The sequence below is a fragment of the Elgaria multicarinata genome, chromosome 9 (genome assembly GCF_023053635.1).
Source record: "Elgaria multicarinata webbii isolate HBS135686 ecotype San Diego chromosome 9, rElgMul1.1.pri, whole genome shotgun sequence".
Classification (NCBI taxonomy): domain Eukaryota; kingdom Metazoa; phylum Chordata; class Lepidosauria; order Squamata; family Anguidae; genus Elgaria; species Elgaria multicarinata.
In genome coordinates this window covers 8,261,894-8,283,135 of record NC_086179.1, presented here as the reverse complement: position 1 = coordinate 8,283,135, position 21,242 = coordinate 8,261,894, and the positions used below count along the sequence as shown (strand labels likewise).

The 21,242-nt window shown below is 46.4% G+C and overlaps 1 long non-coding RNA gene across 2 annotated transcripts in view; it reads right to left on the bottom strand.

The window, feature by feature from the left end:
* Positions 1-16,824: 16,824 nt before the first annotated feature.
* LOC134404099 (uncharacterized) overlaps positions 16,825-21,242 on the bottom strand; it is a 160,388-nt gene continuing 155,970 nt past the window's right edge. For both annotated transcript variants that reach the window (XR_010025846.1, XR_010025845.1), the window contains exon 5: positions 16,825-18,764. This is a non-coding gene — a long non-coding RNA (uncharacterized LOC134404099). The remainder of the gene's footprint in view (positions 18,765-21,242) is intronic.

The following is a 21,242-nucleotide window of genomic DNA, read 5'->3' as shown; positions in this document are numbered from 1 at the left end:
ACCACAGTCGCAGTATGCATAATCGGGTCAAAACAGCTGATTCCGCGTCACTTCCGGTGACGCGGCTGCACCTGAAGTGACACATTCGAGAAATTCCATGGGTCCAGTTTTTTGATAGAACACTGTCTCAACCGCAGCTCGATTGCCGCTCGACAAAATTGGTTCAATGTGAAAAGTCTTGGAAATGTATGTTATTATCTTGCAAATCATATATTTAAAAAAATATAAATGAAAGGTTTTCACGAGATATGTTGCATCCCCATACATTTCGTTATTACAATTTATGCATGTGTCCGTATCTCTTATAAGGGGTTAGTTTAACCTCCGGTTTGCTAGTAAAACTGAATTACTGTGTCACGAAATAATGCATGGCTAAAAGGTGTGTCACCAACATGAAAAGTTTGGAAAGCTCTGCATTAGGATATTGAGGCCTTGCATGTCCCAGGTGAAGCTGCAAACGTCTTGCAAAGAAATTTCTGGCCAGCATTGTGCTCTGATTGTCTTAATTCCTCCATCGTTAGCACTTGCAGATTTCAGATCTTGCCTTAGGACAACCATAGAGGCCCTCACCAAGAATTAGTTTATGCTAATCTTCCTGTTTAAGGAAAAATTAAGAATTCAACACCCTTTTAAAGATGCGTAGCAAGCGTGCCTGCATGACTCTTTTGTCACCTTTCTTTAAGAGAATTACTCAAATCCCTCTGGCTCTTTGGCACACCTGGACCTTTGATAACCTGAGATATTGATGCAAAAATGCTCCGCAGCAATTACCACCCTTTTGTCCCATCAGGAAGGAAACAGGATCCCATTGTATTCTTCCTTCCCTTAATGACACTGAAAAATCCATTTTCCAGCATCTCAAAAGCAATCTCTGAAGAAGTATTTTTAAATACTTAAATCCTGATTTTTAAATCATGAGAGGAGAGATGAAAAGAGCAACCCAAATCCATGGATTTTACAGAGGAAAGAGGAATCTTTCCATGGGGTGGGGGGCGGCCCTCACGCTTTCAACCCGCCGCACCCTTTTCCACCCCTCTGTCTCCCCTTCTTTCCCAGAGAAAGAACTCAACAGAACTCTCCATCACTTCATAAGTTAGCAGATACAAAGAAGTTAAATCTTTGCAATATCATCCATTTTTCTTCTAAGTGGTCCATTTATGCTCTTTTCCTCCCTTTTTCCTAATATTCCACTCCATTCCAAACTCCAAAAACCCTTGGCTTTTGCTCTTTATGCCTCTCCATCCACTTTCTTCCATCCCTAGGCTGACCATATGAAAAGGAGGACAGGGCTCCTGTATCTTTAGCAGTTGCATAGAAAAGGGAATTTCAGCAGGTGTCATTTGTATATATGGCGAACCTGGTGAAATTCCCTCTTCATCACAACAGTTAAAGCTGCAGGTGCCCTGCCCTCTTTTAAATCTGGTCACAGTATAGCTGCAGTATAGCTCCTGCAGCTTTAACTGTTGTGATGAAGAGGGAATTTCACCAGGTTCTCCGTATATACAAATGACACCTGCTGCAATTCCCTTTTCTATGCTACTGTTAAAGATACAGGAGCCCTGTCCTCCTTTTCATATGGTCACCCTATTCACCCCCCACACCTTGCTCTAATCTTCTACCTTAAAACTCTCTGGCAATGCCGAAAGACTTCCGTTTATCCCTCATTGAAATTATCACAGGCTGAAACTTCTCTCTCCACAACACCCGCCGCCCCCAACCATTCTATTGCCGCATGATCTTAGGGTGACCCTATGGAAAGGAGGACAGGGCTCCTGTATGTTTAATAGTTGCATTGGAAAGGGAATTTCAGCAGGGGTCATTTGTGTGCATGCAGCACCTGGTGAAATTCCCTCTTCATTACACAACAGTTAAAGCTGCAGGAGCCCTGCCCTCTTTTGTATCTGGCCATGCTAGGCAGGGCTCCTGCAGCTTTAACTGTTGTGCAATGAAGAGGGAATTTCACCAGGTGCTGCATGCACACAAATAACCCCTGCTGAAATTCTCTTTTCTATGCAACTGTTAAAGATACAGGAGCCCTGTCCTCCTTTCCATAGGGTCACCCTATATATGTTTTTAACTTCACATCTAGTTTGATCCTGAGCAAGCTGGGTCTGACTCAGGAGCAGGCAGCTACCTAAGAGTGCAATCCTATGGATATTTAGACAGAAAAATCTTCTGATTCAGGCAAGTGAGGTTTACATCCCAAATATTTGTAGTTTGTGGGGTGAGGGTCCAGCTCAATCAAGGAGAGTCTGCACCATCCCTACCTGGTGTTTGAACTACAACTCCCTGGATTGCTGAAATTGGTCGTGCCGGCTGGGGCTGATGGGAGTTGAAGTACAGGACAGTTGGATGGTACCAGGTTGGGGAAGGTTGTTTTAGTGGAGAAGCCTTTAGGCCGTGTTCAGACAATCAGCAGGTAAAAACAGGACAGTATGGCTTTTCCCCTGCCACCACAGGTGCCGCTCACACGATTGGTATAGTTATCAAACTACCCGCACCACGTGGCAGGTTGCCATGTCGTTTTCCCTTCAGATGGTTTGGACCACAACTCTTAGGATTCCTGATCTTTGGTTTGAAGTCCAAAATATCTGGAGGACACCAATTTGGGGAAGGCTGGTATAAAATGCACATTTTTGTAAAGCTCTGGTGCCCTCGTGTGTCCAAAGACTGTATCTAGCACGTTTGGGTTTTTTCTTTTCTTTTCTAATTATCGAAAGTATTGTTGCGCACATCTGAAACATTCAGTGTGCTGCAAGAAGTGACGGAGTTTTGCATGCAGACAACCTCCCCACCCCAGGTTCAAATCCTGGCCTCCCCAGGTAGACCTGGAAAGATTCACAGCTGAAACCTAGCCTAGCTACAGTTATCCATGCCCTGATAACCTCTCGTTTAGATTACTGCAATGCGTTATACGTGGGGCTGCCTTTGAAAACAGTCCGGAAACTTCAACTGGTACAAAACAGGGCAGCACGGTGACTAACAGGGACTGGCTGATGAGACCACATCACGCCAGTCCTTTTCCAGCTTCATTGGCTGCCAGTCCAGGTCCGGGCCAGATTCAAAGTGCTGGTATTAATATTTAAAGCCCTAAACGGCTTGGGGCCAGGTTATCTGAAGGAACGCCTCCTCTATATGTACCTGCCCGGACACTAAGGTCATCCTCAGGGGTCCTTCTCCGCGAGCCCCTGCCAAAGGAAGTGAGACAGGTGGCTACTAGGAGGAGGGCCTTCTCTGCTGTGGCACCCCGGCTGCGGAATGAGCTCCCTAAGGAGGTTTGCTTGGCACCTACATTATATGCTTTTAGACGCCAGGTGAAGACCTTTTTATTCTCCCAGAATTTTAACAGTCTATAAATAAATGTTAACTTGGTGTTTTAAATTTGTAATTTTGCATTGCTACTGTTTTTATCTGGTTGAGCTTTTATATTGTATTTTATATTATGGTTTTATACTGTTGTTTTATACTTTGAATGTTTTTAATTTTTGTGAACTGCCCAGAGAGCTCCGGCTATTGGGCGGTAGAGAAATGTAATAAATAAATAAATAAATAAACCTTGAAAAGCTGCTGCCAGTGAGCGTGGACCAGATATGTGGATCTGGTGACATCAATTCCCATCATCCCTCACCATTGGCTGTGCTGGCTAGGGCTGATGGGAATTGTAGTCCAGCAACAGCTTGAAGAGATACTTGTTCCCTAAACCTGGTGTAGACAGTGCTGAATTAGATGGACAGGACCCAGGGTGGCATGCTATGATCTTATCTTGCTCAGAGTGACATAAAGGAGATGAAGAGGCAGCGGTGTAGCAGAAGCAGGGCTCACAACAGGGTAGCTCCGATGTCACTGGGGCAGTGAATCTGCTCCGGGTTTCACGTAGGGGGCTATCTTCATGGCACTGAGTTCCCCCCAAACCCCGCGCTTTCGCTCCTGCGGGGTTGCACCAGATAATCCCCATGCCAAGGAACAAACACGGAGTTTACAGCAGTCATCCCTCCCTCCCCGAGACTAGGGCGAGGAAGGGTAGGCACCAAGGGTGACAGCAGTTTGGCTGGTGTGTGTGTGTGGAGAGAAAATAATTTATTTTTGGAGAAGGAGGAGGCAGCACCTCGAGGGAAGAAAATAAACTCCTCCCCACATGGCAAGGCAGTGCAGGGCATTCCAGCCTCCATTCTGCTCACTGGCTTGCCCCCTGCCTTTTGCCTGGGTGGACGGCGACCAATTAGGGGTCGCCATCCACCAGGAACGCTCCTGGAGCAACGTCCGAGCAAGGACAGACCGTTGGAAGAGCTGGGCTGCCCTCACTCTGGCTGGAAAAGTCAGGGTAAGTCCACGATTTTCCACCCGCGCATCTTCAGCTCTTTGCCCGGGGTGGCTTTGAATCTGTGGCTGCATCATGTAACCGACACTGCACAGAATTGGCGCTACCCCGGGGCAAAGAAGACGTCAAGAAAAGCTCCCAGAACTCTAAAGGAGCGATTCAAGGTGCCAAGCAGAACTTAAGAATTCTGCATTGACATCGGAGCCACCAGCCTCCACTGGCTCACAGGGATACAGCTCAAGCCACGTCTTTCCTTAGCAGGGATGCTCCTGTCATCAGAATTTCCTGTTCCCTCTGAGGTCAGATGCCATGTAGGGGGATGGATTTCCCCACACTATATTGTTCCTTGCTGTCATGCAAAGTACTTTGCGGGTGGCTCAGTCTTGAATAGGCAACGAAGGCCCACCAGATTTTCAAGACCTACGCCTGGTGGAGATGAAAACTGCTGGAATTGGTTTGTTGCTGTGGCTCAACCCAGCTGCCTGAAATATTGGGCTGTCATAGAATCATAGAATAGCAGAGCTGGAAGGGGCCTATAAGGCCATCGAGTCCAACCCCCTGCTCAATGTAGGAATCCACCCTAAAGCATCCCTGACACATGGTTGTCCAGCTGTCTCTTGAAGGCCTCAAGTGGTCCTTGGGAGTCGTGGTAATAGGGAATGTCATGGTGAGCGCCTACACTTCAAAATTTACCTGTACACCACTGTGGAAAGGCAGAAATGGAATGAAACGAATGTGGGTTTCCTGTACATAAGGAGCAGGGGTTTGATTTCTGGGATTGGGAGGCCACGTTGCCAATCACCTCTGCCTAATTTGGTGTGCAGATTGATACCTGCTGTTGCCCCACGGCCCTCTTGCCTCCATATTATTTGTACTATGTTTATTTATTTATTTCATTGCATTCCTATCCTGCCTTTTCTCCTCCAAGGAACCCAAGATGACGTACATAATCCTCCTCCTCCTCCTCTCCATTTTATTCTCACAACAACAACCCTGCGATGTGGGTTGGGCTGAGAGGCTGTGACTGGCACAACGTCACCCAGTGGGTTTCCATGGCCGAGCGGGGACTAGAACCCAGATCTCCCGACTCCCAGTCCGACACTTTAGCCACTACGCCGCACTGTTAGCATGTGTAGAACATTTCACATGAATAGACTGCAGCCACAGGGAGGTGCTTGAAGAGTTTTGTATTTAAATGCACTTCAGGTGATGCAGTGAGAAGAAATGGTTGTTGTGGGCTCTGTGGCGTTACACCCCACAAGTCAATTCCAAATGTATGTCTGCAGTTTGTAAGTCTGTGGTTTTTAGAATGTTGGCCTGAGTGGGCGGAGTTAGAATGTCTTGGGAGGGGGAGGAGTGATATATAAGGGAAGGACGGAGGGGATTGTGGGGGACTTGTTAGGGACTCTTAGAGTCTGTAGTGCTCTCTGTGTTTATGGTACTTAAGTTCTGGGAAATTTGAGAGTCAGTGTAGTGAGTGGTGTCTTTAGAGTGTGGTGTGCACGTAGTGGAAGTATATTAATCAATACTGAGAATAAAGAAAGTTCAGGAGTGATTGTGTGAGAAAAAGGAAAGCGCGAATGTGAATGAGTGACAGGATTGTATGAAAGGTTTCAAAAAGGTTTTAAATGTTGTTATTTGAAACAAAGCTTGTGAACTTTTAAAAATAAATTTGGATTGTTTTGTTTTTAAACTACCACAAAAATCCCACGTGTCTGTTTGGCATTTATCATCTTAAGTTTACACATATAACACCCACTCTGACAATCATTCACCTCAGCACGTATAACTCACAATGTTTTATTTCATATATTAAAATCCTTCTCCATTTAACCCCTTTCTCCACATAGTTTGGAGGAAGGTGGGTTTTATCCCTTGCCTCAGGCGTATCAAGCGGTGGTGCTTGGCTTGAGCAGGGAGTAGCCCCGGCCGGGTCTGTTGTTCAGAGCCTGTGTCGTGGCAGGCGCCTAGAATCGGGGCTCCTAGAATTTCCTGCTTCCGCCTGGCCACAGCTGCAGGCGTATCGGGTGGCGATTAGGCAGATTACTCCCACTGAATGAAGTAAGATTTACTTCCGAGTCAACCATGCATAGGATTAGTCCCAGCAAACACAAGTGAGTCTTGCTGACATTTGGGATTATGTCCCGTCGATAAGCAGGCTATTAAAGGTTTATAGGCGTATTTATTTACAAGGCTGCACTAGAGGTCAGGATAAGGCAGGGGTAACTTTAGTGGGTAGGAGAGCGTGAATGGTTTTCTTCATGTGCTTTGTGCACATGGAGACTTCCCCAAAGGCAGCAAGCCTATGTACACCAGTTGCTGGGGAACATGGGTGGGAGGGTGCGGTTGCCACCTGTGTGCTGCTTCGTTGGTTCCTGGTCGACAGCTGGTTGGCCAACGTGTGAACAGAGTTCTGGACTAGATGGACCCTTGGTCTGATCCAGCATTGCAGTTGTTATGCTCTTACTTGGCTTTTATGGAATATATTGCTTTTATATTGTATGCTCTTATATGGCTATTATCTAAATATATTGCTTTTATAAACAGAAATAAGCCTCCCCTCTTGGAGAACTCGCGTACATAAATCCGTTATTCTGTATGCGAAAAAGCTCTCCCAGATGCCTGATCAACATCTGGCAAAGATGTGTTTCTTGGATCTACAGGATAGGGATGGTTGGGCATGCATTGGGAGAAGTCTGATGCTCAGTTATTCACCTCCCTTGGCCGCAACTCTACATGATCTATCCAACCGTCAAATTTGTGACTTAATATTCAGTAAGGATACTAGGGAGGACCTAGAATATGTGAAGAATTGCAAGCTGACCACCTGGTATTCTAAGTTTAAGTTGGATCATAAGATGGCTACCTATCTTAAAGAATTAACATTTTTTCCTGTTAGGCGAGCCTTCACACAATTAAGATTTCAATTGATGCCTACAGAATTCTTGAAGGGGAGATATGGTAATCGTCCTGCAAGTGAACGGCTATGTGTATGTGGTGCGGGCCAGGTGGAGGACATGGTTCACTATGTCCTACACTGTCGCCTCTACAGATTACCACGGATTAAATTTATCCTCCCTTTTCAAAACTTCATGGAAGGACACCCAGAGGATTTTAAAAATCAGGTGGCTGTTGGCAGATACGGATAACTCAGTGAGTTATAGGGTGGCTCTATTCGCTTTAGCAGCATCGAAGCTAAGAAGTGCTTTTGTCGCGGGCCTAGACCTTGATCCCAGTTACGGCTGATATCATAAAGGGTATACTCTACTGACTTAAGATGAAGGCAGCTATCTGAGGTCTTGTTTAGTTTTAATGTTTTAACTTGTTTTAACGGTTTAACTGTCTCAATTAGACTAATGTTTTAATGGTTTATATGACATTGTAATGGCCATTGGCTACAAACAATAAAGGAACTGACTGATAGTATTGCTTTTATATTGTATTTTATATCATGTTTTTATACGGTTTGTTTTATACTTTGAATGTTTTATACTTTTCGGCCCTGGTTAGGCCTCATCTAGAGTATTGCGTCCAGTTCAGGGCTCCACAATTCAAGAAGGACGCAGACAAGCTGGAGCGTGTTCAGAGGAGGGCAACCAGGATGATCAGGGGTCTGGAAACAAAGCCCTATGAAGAGAGACTGAAAGAACTGGGCATGTTTAGCCTGGAGAAGAGAAGACGGAGGGGAGACAGGATAGCTCTCTTCAAATACTTAAAAGGTTGTCACACAGAGGAGGGCCAGGATCTCTTCTTGATCCTCCCACAGTGCAGGACACGGAATAACGGGCTCAAGTTAAAGGAAGCCAGATTCCAGCTGGACATCAGGAAAAACTTCCTGACTGTTAGAGCAGTACGACAATGGAATCAGTTACCTAGGGAGGTTGTGGGCTCTCCCACACTAGAGGCCTTCAAGAGGCAGCTGGACAACCATCTGTCAGGGATGCTTTAGGAAGGATTCCTGCATTGAGCAGGGGGTTGGACTCGATGGCCTTGTAGGCCCCTTCCAATTCTGCTATTCTGATTCTATGATTCTAATTTTTGTGAACCGCCCAGATAGCTTCGGCTATTGGGCGGTATAAAAGTGCAATAAACAAACAAACAAACATACATACATACATCCTGGACTAGATGGCCCCTTCATGGCTGTTATGTTCCAGACAACACACCAGGCCAAATACCAGCAACATGCCCAGCTTCTTCCAAATTTTTGCCTACTTCTTTTCCAAAGTCAACACCTTCAGGGCCACACAAGTCTCTCTATGCCAGGGGTGGACAACTTGTGGCCTTCCGGCTGTTATGGCCTACAACTCCCATCATGCCTCACCATTGGCTCTGCTGGCTAGATGTGGCCGTGACATCCAGAGGGCCACAAATTATTCATTCCCCGTTCTATGTTTAGAATAACATAAAGGAAGTACGCAGGTTGTGGCTGAAACCTACACCGGATCTGGTTCAGACAGCAGCGCAAGTTGGTTTCTGTACAACTGTGCCCGATTTAGACCATTTTTGCATTGCAGATGCAAACTACATGGAGCACTGTGGTTTTGTTTTTGAACACGCTGCTTGTAAGCATGATTTAGCAAGGCCAGATCTCTCTAAAGCAAAGCTGGCCAGCTTGTGGCCCTCCATATGTTTTTGCCTACGACTCCCATCATCCCTTACTATTGGCTATGCTGACTAGGACCAATGGCAGTTATTATATAGGCTAAAACATCTAAGATGACCATTCCTGTTCTAAAGACACTCTGGATGTGGCATGAAATATGAACACCAGAGGGCAGCATACGCTCAAAGGATTTAATCCTTTGCCTCTGGGGACAGAGACCATAATCCCTGAGAAACTTGATTTGTGTACATGTCCCATCCTTGTTAGGTCCAGTTAAAAAGGGCCAGCTAGTGGGTGACAGGAAAGCTCCTGTAGAACCGTTGCAGCAGAGTAGACCATAATGGGCCACCCTAGATGGAGAAATAATGGTCTCACCTGATATGAGCCAGCATGCTAGGGCTCTTAAGGGTTTAACCTGCGCAAGCCAGCCTAGGGTGCTCATTTTAAAATGCAATCTTCAGCCTAATATGCAATGGTTCCAACTCGCTGGCTCAAGACAGGCTTTGTTACTCTTTAATAGAAGACTAAAGGCACAATTCTATGCTCGATCATCCCAGAGTGCAGGACACGAATAATGAGCTCAAGTTACAGGAATCCAGATTCTGGCTGGACATCAGGAAAAACTTCCTGTTAGAGCGGTACAACAATGGAACCAATGACCTAGGAAGGTTGTGGGCACTCCCACACTAGAGGCCTTCAAGAAGCAGCTGGACAGCCATCTCTCAGGGATGCTTTAAGGTGGATTCCTGCAATGAGCAGGGGGTTGGACTCAATGGCCTTATAGGCCCCTTCCAACTCCACTAGTCTATGATTCTATGCACCTTTAAATGTAAAAAGGGCCTATAACCCACCCACCCCCGCATGGTTGGAGTTGTAGGCCCTTTTTGTCTAAACGTGCATTGAATGTCCTGGTGCCCTTGTAATGCTGTGGACAACAGTTCCTATCATCCCAAAACATCTGGAGGACATCAGCTAGTTCTGGACGTTTGAGATTATACTACCCCATGGCCCTAGGTGTTTCATTCAACACCCACCGCTCCTGTTCTTAAAGATGAATGTAGTGAAGCATCTGTTGTTCCTATGACAATAAATTGTAGTTTTGCACAATTTAACTTCTCTGAATAGTGGATAGAACTCAGTGGTACAATAATGCCAGGTAGTCAGGGCGGATTGCATCTTGCTATGTTAGATAGATATTGTATATAATCTGTTTTTGCTTTTTCTGGTTTTAAATTTTGTATATTTGTTTTTAATGTTCCGTGTTTTAATCTTTGTAAACCGCCCAGAGAGCTTCGGCTATGTGGTGGTATATAAATGTAAATAATAATAATAATAATAATAATAATAATAATAATAATGTGGCAAAGAAGGAGTCTCCATTGTACATGCAGGTTCTTGCAAGGAGCGAAGCCAGCACAAAATATTCAAAAATCCCTTTTTGAAATGAGGCAGGAGAGATTCTTCCAGCAATGGGTATTCCACACCATCCTTTTCTCTTTGAGAACTCAAGGAGAATGACCTTGAGTTCCTTGTTTTTGTCAGTTTCTTTGCTGTAATGAGAAATGTCTCTTTCTATACACACACACACACAAACACCACACAGAAGAAAAAGTAACTGCAAAGTGCATCACACTCTTTATTGTATTTGCCCTCACAACAGCCCTGTGAGGTAGGCTGCTTCTATTCCCACTTTACAGATGAAAAACGGTGTGGCCCAGTTCCAGCCCACCCACCCACCCACCGTTTCAAACAAGTCGATTGTAGAGGTTAGACTTTAACCAAAGTGCTACAAGTTCCAGCTCTAACCACTGGAACACACAATTACTTTTTAGCCATGTTCCATCCAACTTTGAGTCTGCTGCTGCGGTGATATTCCCCAATCACTATAACCGATTTCAAATGGTGCTAGAAAGAGGAATAGACTCTGAACACCAGAAGAAATCAGTCATCTTCTAAAGGGGCTACCTGGGATCTGTAGAGGCAGACAACGATAATGTAATGTACACCGCAAATCTCAAACGCATCAGATTTTTTCGTAAAACACGAATTAGGAAATAGAGCAGTTTAATTAGACGAATACAATGGAACCTTTGTTCCCCCAACATCTGAAATGAAAAGTAGATTCAGTGGTGGAATTAAACACTGGTAAGTCTCGATACGCTGCTGCGTACAACTGACAAAGCTGAGGCACGAGTGCTTTTACACTTGTCAATTCAACTTCCTTTGAATTGCTGCAGCACATTCGATTTTATGCATGGAGAAAGCTATTCTGAAAACTAATTCTATTCTGAAAACTAATTCTATTCTGAAAACTAATTAAAGCTTCCTTACAATAATCTTCGGACTGTGCTTTTGCTTGCAAGCTAACAATAAGATTCTTACTATTCCGCACAACAGCAGCGTATCTTTCTGCAGCTCAAAACATTTGTCTGCAACTAACTAGCACTGCAATCCTAGACCAGGCTGCCACAGCGCTGCGTTGGCAGCGCTCTGCTGCCAAACCCCACGGTATCGCTGCTGCGGGATGGCGGAGAGTAATCCTCACTGGGGGAGGCAACGCAGGCTTTCTGGTGGCCAATTGCAGGTCGCCTTCCACCCAGGAACACGCCCCCCCCCCGGTGCAACGCCAGGGCGAGGACGGACGGCGGAAGAGCCGTGGTGACCTCACCCTGGCAGGAAAAGTGGGGGTAAATCCCTGACTTTTTCAGCACACAGCTTTATGGGGAAACCCTGCAGTGGCTGTGAGGTGGCTGTTGCGTTGTAAAACTGACGCAGCACCACCACGGGGCTTTTAAATCGTAATGACAGCCATAGGAGGGGCCTTAAAAAATTCCAGATCTCCCCCTCCAAGGTCCACCCTCCGATATCCCTCCTCACCCTCAGTGCCTGCAGAAGCTTCCAGACTTTACTGCTCTGACAGCGGTGGGCCTGTTGGCGTGGCAAGAGAGGGCGTGGCTCTCCCACCTCCCAGAGCCACTTTCAAACTAGCTGCTGAGCTATGCCAACCCTGGAGCTGGCATTTCAATTGGGAGGGGGATTCATAATACAAAACCAATGCCAAACAACCCAAGGGACAGGGGAGGGAAGGAGAAATGCCACTCCTTCCTCTGTCCCCCCCCCCCCCCAGCTGAGCTTAACATTGGGAGTTCTCCGTGACAAATAGCAGGCCTAAGGAGGCAGGTATATTTTGCATAGTCAAGCAAGCATCCATCACAGAGGAAGTCCTCATGCCCAGATAGGTCTATTCTAAATTCATTGATTGATTGATTGTATTTCTATACCGCCCAATAGCTGGAGCTCTCTGGGCGGTTCACAAAAATTAAAACCATTCAAAGTATAAAACAACAGTATAAAACCATAATATGAAATACAATACAAAAGCTCAACCAGATCAAAATAGCAGCAATGTAAAATTACAAATTTAAATTTATTTATAGACCGTTAAAATGTTGGGAGAATAAAAAGGTCTTCACCTGGCGTCTAAAGGCATATAATGAGTCCAACCTTGTACTCCTTTCGGCGCCTCCTGAAAACATCTTTAGTCCAAGAAGCCTTTCCTTAATATGCAGCCTTGAAACTCTGTTTTTGCTTCTTTTAAATTTTGTTTTAACTGTTTTATTCTGCTTTTATTTTCATTTTATCTTGTACAACACTCCGACATTTTTCAATGGGGAGCGGTATATAAATACTTTAAATAAATAAATAAATAAATAAATAAATAAATAAATAAATAAATAAATAAAGTAGGTGCCAAGTGAACCTCCTTAGGGAGCTCATTCCACAGCAGGGGTGCCACAGCAGAGAAGGCCCTCCTCTTGGTAGCCACCTGCCTCACTTCCTTTGGCAGGGGCTCACGGAGAAGGGCCCCTGACGATGACCTTAGGGTCCGGGCAGGTACATATGGGAGGAGGCGTTCCTTCAGATAGCCTGGCCCCAAGCCGTTTAGGGCTTTAAATGTTAATACCAGCACTTTGGTATCCTCTTTGGCGTCCCGCTCATCCTCCACTGAGAAATCCAAGTTCTGCCCCCACGAGAGCGGTCACGCCATCATATAACAGACAGCCTGGCAGAAGCCGAGAAGGATTCAACCTCCCTCCCGCAGCCAGGTCCTCGGAGGAGATTCATTTTTGAGCGGTTACGCTAAGGAGATCGTGTTTTGGGTCTCCTTTCAACTTTGCTACTGAAGCTATATGTGAAATGCCGGCCAGAAATCCTTTTTAATGCGGTTGTCACACAAGCGTTTCTCAGAAGCCTTAAATCTTCTTTGCCTTGAAGCCGAAGTGGTTTCCTGTGTTGGCGAAACAGCAGCCATTCTTCCCCCAAGAACACTGATTTCAAATGGTGCTAGACAGTGTGTACTTAAATCTAAACCACCATATGGAACCAGCTTCCTGAGGGAGCTCCAGACAGACATCCACGGCTCGACCTAGAAAGAGAGATGTTAACACATGTCCTTCCCTTTTATTATTACGGTTATTTCGCTTTGCATGACCACGTCGGCAGTCAGGAACGGGGAAGTTAAGGCACTTCCAAGGGACAGCGTCTTCCTTCTCCTCCTGTGGCACCGCTGAGAAAGGAGGCGAAGGCAGACGAGAACAGCTCAGCTTGGCCAGGCTGGTTCAAGAACTACACGAGTCTTCACGCCATTCTCCCGTGCGTTTAACAAATGGCGTGTACGGAGAAGGCGGAAGCACTCCGAACGAAAAGGGCAGAAGTAGCAGCACAGACTGGAGGGTGGCGCGGAGTATGGAACAGAGAGCCCATACTGGGTCAGAAATAGCCCAACTAGTTCAGTATTCTATTGGCCGTGGCTGGCCAGATTCCCCAGGGGAGTTTGCAAGCACAGCAAAAATCAGGTCTGGGTTTCAGTCCGAATCCGCTGAAACTCTAAAGGAGCTATCCAAGCTTGGGTAGCTCCTTTTAGAGCGGTGACTGGTTCTGACTGAAACTCAAGAGTGGACTCGCTGCCCCAATGAAACTGGAGCACCAGCCTCCTCTGCATCTAATAGAATATAGAGTTGGAAGGGTACTCAAAGGCCATCTAGTCCAACTCCCTGCCAATCCAGCAGCCAGTAACATCTTGCCTTTGCTGCCCCTGTGTTCATTTACATGCCCATGTGTTGATGTGTAAGAGAGTAAAAAATAAGCCAAAGGCAAGGGCGGAACCAAGGAATCTTCTGCAATAATATTAGCAGTAAAAGGTTTATTAAAGTGCCAGGTGCCCACGCGCTTCAAATGCGGTTGCGTTCTTCCTCAGGGCTTTATAACGTTACTGCAAAACGTTATAAAGCCCTGAGGAAGAACGCAAGCACCTGGCACTTTAATAAACCTTTTACTACTAATATTATTGCAGAAGATTCCTTGGTTCCGTCCTTGCCTTTGGCTTATTTTTTACTCCCTTATGGGGTTTCCTTCTTTTCGCACATATGTTGATATGACCAATGCACCTATCTACTATGTATGTCCAAGAACGTTCAACTCTTTCTGTTCTTCTTATTATTATTAGCATTTAGATCCCACCTTTTTTCCTCCAAGGAACACAAGGAGGCCAACCGCTCTCTGGCCAGTTTGTAAACTGCCCAGAGAGCTTCGGTTATGGGGCGGTATATAAATGTAATAAATAAATAAATAAATAAATAATCACCCTCCTCTTCATTTTATTCTCACAACAGCAACCCTGTGAGGTAGGCTGGGCTGAAAGTCTGCGACTGGCCCAAAGTCACCCAGTGGGTTTCCATGGCCGAGTGGGGACTAGAACCCGGATCTCCCGACTCCCAGTCCAACACTCTAGCCACTACACCACACTATGCAGCACACTATGGACGAACTGCTCCAGGGTGTCAGAGCTGTGGCGGTCGCTTGTTGGAACCCGTTAAGGAGCACAGCAGCTCTACAAAGCTTAGCATTCATTACCAATCATTAACGACCGATATGAAAGACTTCCAGCTTTGCACGGGGATACATGGAGAGGGGTCACCTTCTTGACCAAGGCCAAAACACCTGAAGCATCAAAAGTAATCCAGATTTCACACCAACTGAATATATGTGTGTGTGTGTGTGTGTGTGTATGTGCACACTAGGTCTCGGGGTGCCGCCTCGTTGTTTTCTTTCCATTCTGAAAAGCTCCGTTCCTTTCTTCCCGCCTTTATCTCGCAACCTGTGAAGAGTGAGAAGAATTCAAGGTCTGCGCTCCACGGCCAAGCACTTCTTCCCTCTTCCCGGCAGAAGAAATTCCTGCGGCTGAGCATCCGAAACGAGAAGCAATCCATCACCGCGCTTGTGGCTAACACATGCGACAGCTGTGCGCATTCTGAAAGCGTGACTCCGAGATTAATCACAAAGGACTCAGAGCTGCTGCCTCTCCCAGGGGTTTTCTGGAAGGGGCAGCATTTCCGCGTGAAACATTCCAAAAATATGAGCCCGGTTCCTTCCCTTCCCCCAACTTTCTTCCCCATCTGCTGGATGTGCAAATGCGGTTTGCAAATTATAGGGCGATTTCTTCCTTCGTAATCTCGTATGTGGGTCAGGATGAAGCTGCTGTCACAAAAGAAGACAATTATTCTGATGTCCGTATGTCAAACAACTCAATTTTAGTCTTTAAAGAAATATGTGCCGCTTTGCTCTGCTCTACCTTGCAGCCCCCGCTTCCCATTATATCGCTGTCGGCAACCTTTATTCCTCCAGCATTGTGGACTCAGCTGTCCACAGGCTTCTCTAATATAGAATCATAGAATAGCAGAGTTGGAAGGGGCCCACAAGGCCATCAAGTCCAACCCCTGCTCAATGCAGGAATCCACCCTAAAGGATCCCTGACAGATGGTTGTCCAGCTGCCTCTTGAAGGCCTCTAGTGTGGGAGAGCCCATCACCTCCCTAGGGAACTGGTTCCATTGTCGTACTGCTCTAACAGTCAGGAAGTTTTTCTTGATGTCCAGCCGGAATCTGGCTTCCTGTAACTTCAGCCCATGATTCCATGTCCTGCGCTCTGGGATGATCGAGAACAGATCCTGGCCCTCCTCTGCATGACAACTTTTCAAGTATTTGAAGACTATCATGTCTCCCTTCAGTCTTCTCAAGGCTAAACATGCCCAGTTCTTTCTGTCTCTCCTCATAGGGCTTTGTTTCCAGACCCCTGATCATCCTCACTGCCCTCCTCTGAACACGCTCCAGCTTGTCTGCATCTTTCTTGAAGTATGGTGTCCAGAACTGGACGCATTACTCAAGATGAGGCCTAACCAGTGCTGAATAGAAGGGAACCAGCACTTTGCACGATTTGGGAGCCATACTTCTATTAATGCAGCCCAAAATAGCATTTGCTTTTTTTTGCAGCCACATCACACTGTTGGCTCATATTCAGGTTGTGATCTACAACAGTCCCAAGATCCTTCTCTCTTGTAGTATTGCTAAGCCATGGCTCTCCTCCTTCTCCTTTGCTGACCCCTATGCCCGTATTCCAATCGCAGAAGTAATCACAGAACCATTGAGCTAGAGCAGCGGTCCCCAACCTTTTTGGCACCAGGGACCGGTTTTGTGGAAGACAATTTTTCCACGGACCGGGGGGGGTTGGGGTTGGGGTTAAGGAGATGGTTTTGGGAAGCCCCCCTGCCCCCCCACTCCAGCGTCCTGGCTTCGCTTCGGCTGGGTGGGCCCAGCCGAAGCGAAGCCAGGACGCTGGGGCGGGCAGGCGGCTTCGGAACAGCGCGCCCGGAAGTCGCTCTCCTAGAGCGGCTTCCGGCTGGGCGCACAATTCCAAAGCCACCCACCCACCCTCAGTGTCCTGGCTTTGCTTCGGCTGGGCATGCGGGATGGCGCCCCACGCCCAGGTACGCTGGGGTGGAGTGGGTGTGAAAGCAGCTCACCTGCGCGGCCCAGTTCCTAACAGGCCACGGACCGGCTGGGGACCCCTGAGCTAGAGGGTTGTATCATCCACAGTCTTGCAGGAAGTCCAGAGCTAGAGCATCTGTACAGATGGGTGTACAGCAGGGATAGGCAACTATTTGACTGTTTGAGAAATTTCCCTGGACACCGCCATGGAACGGCTGCTCTGTGATGTGTGGCTCATCCCTTAGGTCAAGTAACCTGCCCAAAAGACAGGGGTCCCTTTTTCTCTCCATCCCTCCTCATTCCTTTTCTTGCTGACTGGGCATGCAGCAGGAGAATGCATCAGCCTGCAGCCGCCCCGGCTCTTCATTGCCTAAGAATGTCCCTGAGCCCCATGTGGGGCCAGAGGCATGAATGGGAGAGGAAGGTGGCAGGGGGCCAAAGGCCCTCACTTTGCTTTGGAGCAATCCTATCTGCCTGTAAGAAAAGTTGTTTCTAAAAAAAAAAAAGGGCCACAAAAATTGAGGGGAGTAAGGGCACCTTGGTGAGTGCCAAGAAAGGTGTCCCAGGGCACCCTACTGCCTCCCCACACTGTCCTGCCTCTTCTGGAAGACTTCCAGTGATGGAAGAGCACGCCTCGTCTCTAGATAATTGGTCTCATCGTCCAACTGCTCTTACCATCAACAAGGTTTTCCTAATGTTCAACCAAACTCTTATCCTCCTGTACCTTAAGTGCATTAGATCAAGTCCTGCCCTGTGGGGAAGGAAAGACATTCCCTCCCCAAACATCTATGCCACCATTCTCTTTTCCTTCTAGTCCCATCTCAAAACCTACCTTGTTCCTCCATCCTAATGGCCACCACCAAAGTTAGGTACATGTAACTGTGCTGGCTCGTATTGCTCTTTTCTTAACCTGGTTTCTCTCTCTTCTGTTTTCTTATAATAAATACTCTTTCTGCTGACATCCTTGGTGTTTATTTTCGGTTGGAAGCTCACTGCACTCTACATCTAAGGTCCTCCTCCGAGTGTCTACTCCGAGGGAAGCTTGGAGGATGGCAACAAGAGAGAGGGCCTCTTCAGTGGCGACACACACACACACACCCAATTATGGAATGATCTCCCCAACGAGGCTCACCTGGCGCCAACATTATCTTTTCGGCACCAGGTTAAGAGCTTTCTCTTCTCCCAGGCATTTAATAGCATTTAATAACATATGCTGAGTTGGTTTTTAACGGACCCCAGAATAGCTGTTTTTATAAGGATGCTGTTGTTTTCATGCTTTTTATGTTTTTAAACTTTGTATAATTGTTTTTAATGTTTACTGTTTTTAACTTTTGTAAACTGCCCAGAGAGCTTCGGCTATGGGGAGGTATATAAATGCAATAAATAAATAAATAATAAATAAATATGGGACTCTGAGGCATATTCTCTGTTGACACTGGGCTGGGCAGGTTGGAAGGAGAGGGAGGGAGAGAGAGAGCTGTCTCCTACCTGGTTTGACACTACATCAGCAAAGAACCAAGATGGAAGCAGTGGTCCTCAGTTTGTGATCGCCTGAATGGATGTGGGCCATCCTCAACTGCCTAACTTTGCTGCCCTCTGGCGCCATCCATGGAAAGAAAATGCCAGCTCGGAAAAATTGTATACCACCTTGAATCTTGTTGACACAAAGCGTGCCTTATTCCCAAGGCACCTTCTTATTTCATCTGCCCTCTCAAGAAGCCTCTGAGACAGGTTCCACTTTCATTCCCATTTCACAGATTTGAGAACAAAGCTGTCCCAACCACCTGCCACGGGGTGCTCGTAGTCAATGGCCCACCTCTTCCCCCATCTTCTCCTCCCGATGCACTAATTATTCGAGCTGTGTTGACTAATGAACTACAAATGTCTCCATTTCTGAAATAAAAGCCCAGGCTGAAAATCCGCAAGAAAAAATGGCATCACTCCACCAGTAGCATCTGGCTCCTTTGCAGCATTGCTTGATTTGGCACAAAGAATCCTCACGAGGGGAACATCTGCACCTGAAATTAAAAAGGGATTATTGTGATTATTCAAATGATGCCAGCAACGGTCCGGCCTGCTGCACTATTTGCTCTCCATCCTCAACTTTTAATTCAAAGGGGTGGGGGGTGGGGGGAGGTGGAGGAGAAGGGAAGAGAAAACTCGAAAAGGAATAAACGTAACAGGAAATGCCTTGCCTTAATGTACAAAGGTGAAAGAAGTTAGCCTGCATGAGTGCCTTTGATGTTGAGAATCTCATAATAGAAGGTGTGACGGATCCTCGGGGAAATCGTAATCTCATTTTCTCTCTCTCTCTCTCTCTCTCTCTCTCTCTCTCTCTCTCTCTCTCTCTTTGCAGAGCTACATGAAGAGAGACATCAAATTACAAGAGATTCTCAGCTTGGACATTCCTGACACATGAGGAATTATGTAACTTTGTACTCCAAAGGAACAGAGTGTCTTTGGCCTCTAAAACAGAACTGTCAACTATCATAGAATCATAGAATAGTAGAGTTGGAAGGGGCCTATAAGGCCATCGAGTCCAACCCCCTGCTCAATGCAGGAGTCCACCTTAAAGCATCCCTGACAGATGGTCATATTATAGCATCTGTCATCTCTCTCTCTCTTTGTCAATATTGACAACCTTAAGGCAAGCAGTTAGGTCAGGCAAATGGTCCAAGTGAGCCCTGACGGCATTCAGCAAGTAAGGTGGGATGGGAACCCTAAGAAACTCTTTACAGAACTGAGAAGTCAGGCTGGAAACTTTATAGGACCCATCTAGAACCAATTGGTCCTTGTGGGTTGGGAGCTGCAATACTACCCTCCGGCCTGCATGGGGGCGCTGGAACACAGCAGCACTGGTCAGCAATTCCCTCTTTTGGTAAACTAGAGTGCAATAGATGGGAAGTCTCTTGCATCTAGCTGCAAGAGTCCTGGGTTCGAGATACCCTGAAACTGTCTGCCCCCTCCAAAAAAGTCCTCATCAAACATCTGATAATTTTACCGGTGATTTTACCCGGATTTTCTGTGCTGAAAAATTACAGGTCTGTCAACTGATTTATAATGGATAAAGAGTTAAGTTGATTAATCATCTGTCTCTTAGCAGAGGGGAGTACATGTAAATGAAACAGCTTATTGTTCAAATCTGAATACAGGCGTTGTCTTGCTGTACTGCAGGAACTATAAGATCGCTTACAGTTTAGCAAACAAAAGCTACTACGTGTCATAAGAGAGAATGAAAAGAAAATATTAGAAGCAAGCACATCTAAACCAAAAAAAGTTGCAGTGTGAAAGCTCTCCTGCCTCTGCATGACCTTAGGCAGATCGCAGTTCCTCTGCTGCTGCTACCAGCGAGGAAAGATCACTGAAATGTGTCTGTTTGCGGGGGAATTAGGGAAGGTGGAGAAATTTGAGACAGACTAAAATGAGTCCAAGAATCTGACCTGTGGAATCCACAGCGGACCGGACTCCCCAGGCCATGTGGAGTCTGTGGACTTCAGGATTTTTATTTTTATTGTACTTTCCCAAAATTTATGCAAATTCATTCACAGGAAAATATGCTGAGACATGTGCCGTGCTGGGAAATATACATGGGGAAAAGTCGAAAGGAATGGGGGGGGGGGGGAACGATACGCTAAATGTTTTGTGTACCAACATAAATTACATAAAATTGTTGCAACCTTTCTTAGTTGGGTATTTATCCATGTAACAGTGGTGGCGATGGAATTCGAATCTCAGGGAATGAACGTTGGAACGGATGACAGTGCACAATCCACAAAACACTCACCAGATGGGTTTCACAAAATCTGGACATCCCAAATTGTGTATGTATTGCGCGCATGTGGTTTCTAACTCCCAAACCAGCAAAGGTTGTGTAGCACGGTATACAGGGAGCCCTGCCTTCCAACAGCAGCACACCAGAAACAAATTAACTTCCAGGAGACAAGCTGGTCTGCTCTTAACGTGCAGACCTACTGATCAACATTTTATTATTGCATTTATTTATATATCCCGCCTTTTTCCCTCCAAGGAAGCCAAAGCGACATACATAATCCTCCTTCTCTCCATTTTTATCCTCACAACAACATCCCTGTGACGTGGGTTGGGCTGAGAGTCTGCGACTGGCCCAAAGTCACCCAGTGGGTTTCCATGGCCGAGTGGGGACTAGAACCCGGATGTCCCGACTCCCAGTTCGACACTTTAGCCACTACACCAGGCTGGCGCTCTCTCTCTCTTCACAAATTAAAATTAGCCAACTGCTTTGAGAGACCTTTCGGTTCAGGGTGGAGAAGGAAGCAATGTAAAGCGATCGCTCCGACTGTTTAAAGCTTGCAGGCCTATACGCTTAAACCTGGTGCCCTCCAGATGTTTTGGGCTATGACTCCCATCGGCCTCAGCCTGTGGCCATGGATCATAGAATCATAGAATAGCAGAGTTGGAAGGGGCCTACAAGGCCATCGAGTCCAACCCCCTGCTCAATGCAGGAATCCACCCAAAAG